We start from the raw sequence: 4,703 nt of genomic DNA on the forward strand, positions 1-4,703 counted from the left end.
ACTAACCTTCCAAGGTCAACCTATAAGTAAGTCCTCCACACTTCAATTCACAACTCAAATTTCTTTTTACCAGCAAACTCTCCTTCGTGCCAACAATACATCAATTCAACAGCTTCTAACAAAGTAATATAAAATTATATGACGGGCTAACAACACATGCATTTCGTCCCCGACACGTTTATAACGTCATGCTTTACTACTTCCAAGTACAATAATCAGGACCCAACCGAACACAACCAACAACACGAAAACATGAATTCTCATAATGTCTAGCAATGAAACAACAACACGTAACAACTTCCAACTACAATAATCCGGACCAACCAAGCACAACCAATAACAAGAAATCATGCATTCTCATAATATCTATCAATGAAACGACAACACGTAACACAACGATAATTACTGTGAGTGCACAACCACAGCTATCTATTTTCCTAATGCATGAAATAAATTATTTCAATTAAAAATCATCACCAATACCATTCAACTAACTAAAAATCAGCACCAACACCATACAACTAAATAAAAATCAGCACTAAAATCCGTTCAACTAATTAAAAATCAGCACCAACACCATGCAACTACATAAAAATCAGCACTAAAATCCATTCCGTTAACACAAGGTAACACACGCACTCGCCCCCAGGCTACTTACACACTGTTATGCTCTTGTATCCTGTGTCAACTCACCACCTAAACAACAATAAGCAATGAAGTAATTAATATAAAATATTCAGCCATTTAAATTCATCCTAAGGGATTTTGCAATGTTCATTACCGCAAAAATCGACTTCGTCTAGGTGTGGGTAACTCAGGCCTAACTCGAATGGTTGTGGGTTGCGTAAATCAAGCCTCTAATGGGTATGGGTAGGTGCCGGGCTCGGAAACTGCTGCTGTCCGGACTAATTTAGCAGTAAAAATATCAAACGATGCCCACGACGCTGCGCGCAGCAAGAACCCGCGCCACGACCTGCTGCTGTAAAAACCCGCGCCCACTGCTGCTGTCCGAACGTCGTGCACCTCCGCCGCTGCCCGAAACCCGCGCGACGCTGCTGCTGACGCCCGTGCATCGCTGCTGCCGCCGTCACCCGCGCTCAGCTGCTGTTTGTTGCTGTCGACGCCGCACGCCGCCTGATTACGCTTGTTTACATGCGTAAAAAGAAGGTTTTAGATGCTGTTTTTACTATGTTTCAGCTTTGTTTCGGATTTTTCTCGGTCGTTTGAGTTCCAATTCATCAAAATTCATATATTATGGTTTGTGGTTGGCTTATATTGTATTTATGACATTTTAGGACCATTTGGGAGTGCAAATTAATCAAAAGAAGCAAAAAGACGGAAAAACCTACATGGGAGGCGCCAGGCGCCTGGGAAGCCTGCAGAAAAACTGGTTTTCTTCCAACTTTGCCCTTAATGAAACGCGTCTTCCAATGCGTTTTGGTGGTTCCAACCGATGCATACGTGTAGAAGAAGTGTTCCACTATCAGTTTGAGCACGATTTGGTCAGTCAAAAGAGTTGGAAATGGGTGATTCACCATCGTTTTAGGACCTACCTAACCAATTCTGCACAGCTATAAATTCCAGCAACTTCTCCACCAAAATCATCAAGCCTTGCTTCCTTCTCTTGATCATTTTTAGTGTTTCTTTGTTGCTTTCTAAGTACTTTTGAGTTGCTTTCATTAGTTGCTTTTGATTTTTAAATCCCGAGTACTTTACATTCTTTTATTGAGCTTTGTTTTGTTTCCATTTGTACTTAGTTATTTACTACTTATTCAAATATATAAAAATCTAGCACTTTGCTTATCTTCCCTTTGCCTTTACTTTATTTTTAGTTAAGAGAGTTGTGTTTTTGGAGGAAAGAGCACGTGACACTCTCCCTTGCTTGAAAGAGAAGGGCGAAGCTCTCAATCCCGATAAAAACTCTCCGTTAGTTAACTTTTGTTTTTCACACATGCATTCCACATTCAACCGTTTTACTTGCTGTAATTTCTTCAATATGTCTTTCTAAATTCCCGTCTCTAGCCCGGTTATGGATAGTTAGCCTTTTATGTCTAAAAAGGGTTGCTAAGAGATAGTGTTTTTGCTTTCCATTCATTGCTCAACATGTTTTCCCAAAAAGTTAGGATTTAGAGAAGGCCACGTAAGTCTTAGCAAGTCAATACTGAAAAAGTTGCTTATTTGCATTGTTGAATGGTTAAACCGAGGAGAGGAGCGCCTTAGACATAAGGGTTCCGCTTAAGTAGCCTAGACATAGGACCTTAACCCGAGGTTGCGACTATTTCCATCCTAAAACTAAGATATCTCTCATAATAGACATATTAGGGAATATCTTAGGACTTTGAACTTGCTTAGACATAAGTCAAGTGAGAAGCGTAGTCGTTGGTTTCTAAAGTAAAATGCATATTATCCTTAGCATGTCCTTGATTCTTTGTTGGCTAACTTGAAGTAATTCGGGCTAGGTTTTATCATTATAAGTCCAAATCCCAAATCCAAAACCATTATTTGTGACCACTTCCCATTTTACAAGAATCACTCATTTCAACATTCACTATTCTTTAAAACTTTAGAGTTTGGAAATTATTTAGAAGTCCTTGAGGATCGATACTTGGATACTCCATCCATTTTATATTACTCTGACAGGTGTGCGCTTGCATCTATATAATTGTTACCACGCTTAGTGCGTGCGTTCAGCATAAACGCCCAGTCAAGTTTTTGGCGCCGTTGCCGGGGACTTTAGTTTTAAAATTATTTTCAAATTCTTTTAGTTTTTATTTTTGTGAATTGTCGTTGGGTGTAATTTCCATCCACCGTTTTTGTTCTATATTTTTGGTCGTTTATCTCACAAGGGTAAGTTAAAGTCCATGAGCACAAGATCTTTTTTTCTACCCCTTGACCCTGAGATTGAACGGACCCTTCGAAAAACTCGAAAAGAGCAAAGACTTCGAAAACAACTAGAAAAGCAAAAAGAGAGAGAAGGTGAAATCAGTCCTGAAAGTGAGGTAGAGAGTACGAGCACATCAATGGCAGATATTCCACCTCGTGATCCGGTTGATCCACCTACTGTTAACGGTAATATGAGGGATCATGCAAGAAATGATGAATTCAACCATATCCAGATGGCGGACAACAGAGACGTGGCAATGCGAGAATATGCCGCCACGGCTTTTCAGAACTTTGATTCAGGGATAGTCAACCCTATTCCAGCCCACGCAAACTTTGAGCTTAAACCAATGATGTTCCAAATGTTGCAGACAATTGGACATTTTGGAGGGCAGGAACATGAGGATCCACATGATCATCTGAAATCATTCATTCAAATTGCAAATGCATTTCGATTACCTGGTATAACAGACGATGCTCTGAGACTAACACTTTTTCCATTTTCTTTGAAGGACCAAGCTAGAGCATGGCTCAATGCATTTCCACCGGGATCCATTACCACATGGGGGTCGTTAGTGGAGAAGTTCTTAACAAAATTCTTCCCACCTACTCGCCACGCTGATATCAGAGAGGAGATCATCTCCTTTAGACAGTATGATCGTGAACCTGTTCACGAGGCGTGGGAGAGATTTAAAGAACTAATCAGGAAATGTCCGAACCATGGCTTGCCGGCATGCATCCAGATAGAACATTTCTTTAGAGGTTTAGATCATCCTACTAAGATGATGCTAAACAATGCTGCCAACGGAGCCTTTACAAAGAAGACATTCAACGAGATAGTTGACATCCTAAATGACTTAGCTTCACACAACGAACTATGGTGTTCGCAAAGATCTAGGGCAGCACCAAAGAAGCAAGATCCAGTTGGAGTTTTGGCTCTGGACATTGCGACCTCGATGCAAAAAGAGATGGTTACAATGAACCAGAGGCTCAAAGAGATGGCATTGGGAATAAAAAATCCATTAGCCACGCCGATACAACCTGTGCAGTCGGATTATTGCACTCCTGCCCCTGTTTGCCAAGTCAACGATCTCATTTGTTCATTTTGCAGTGAAAACCATATTTATGATAATTGTCCACATAACCCTGCTTCTGTTTTTTATGTAGGACATGGGAACAATAGGAACTTTAACCCATATTCGAACACCTACAACCCAGGTTGGAGGCATCACCCTAATTTCTCATGGGGAGGTCAAGGAGGTTCGAGCGGTTTTAATCAAGGGCAGAGCCAGCAGAACAAGCAGCCCTATGTTCCACCTACACAGCAATACATCCCACCACCGCAACAGTAGTACAATCAGAGAACACAGACTCCACCAGTTCAAAATAACAACTCAAATCTTGAGAATATGATGAAGGAGTACATGGCCCGAACCGACGCAGTGATACAATCCCAAGCGGCATCAATGAGGAATTTCGAGACCCAATTGGGACAGCTCGCCAATGAATTGAAGAATAGACCACAAGGTTCTTTTCCAGGCCATACTGAATTACCAAAACGAGAAGGGAAAGAACAGTGCAAAGCTGTCACCCTCAGGAGTGGACTGGCATATGATGGACCAACAATGCCAACAACAGATGTACAGATTCCGTCCACTGAACCAATTGTAAAGATACCAGAAAATCTAACAACACCAGAAAAAGAAAATATTAGAAAAGGTAATGAGGACACCCCGAGTGTTCCTCCACAGGTACAACCTTCTTTTACCCCTACTCCCCCGTTTCCACAAAGATTAGTTAAGAAAAATAATGATTCCCAGTTT

At 41.1% G+C, this 4,703-nt stretch overlaps 1 non-coding gene across 1 annotated transcript; it reads right to left on the reverse strand.

The window, feature by feature from the left end:
• Window positions 1–3,500: 3,500 nt before the first annotated feature.
• Window positions 3,501–3,607, reverse strand: LOC148210850 (small nucleolar RNA R71). Its single transcript, XR_015792011.1, has one exon. It is a non-coding gene; the product is annotated as a small nucleolar RNA R71 (small nucleolar RNA).
• Window positions 3,608–4,703: the final 1,096 nt, after the last annotated feature.

Source organism: Momordica charantia (assembly GCF_013281855.1).
Source record: "Momordica charantia cultivar OHB3-1 chromosome 6 unlocalized genomic scaffold, Mcharantia_2.0 BLBB01000006.1, whole genome shotgun sequence".
NCBI classification, from domain to species: domain Eukaryota; kingdom Viridiplantae; phylum Streptophyta; class Magnoliopsida; order Cucurbitales; family Cucurbitaceae; genus Momordica; species Momordica charantia.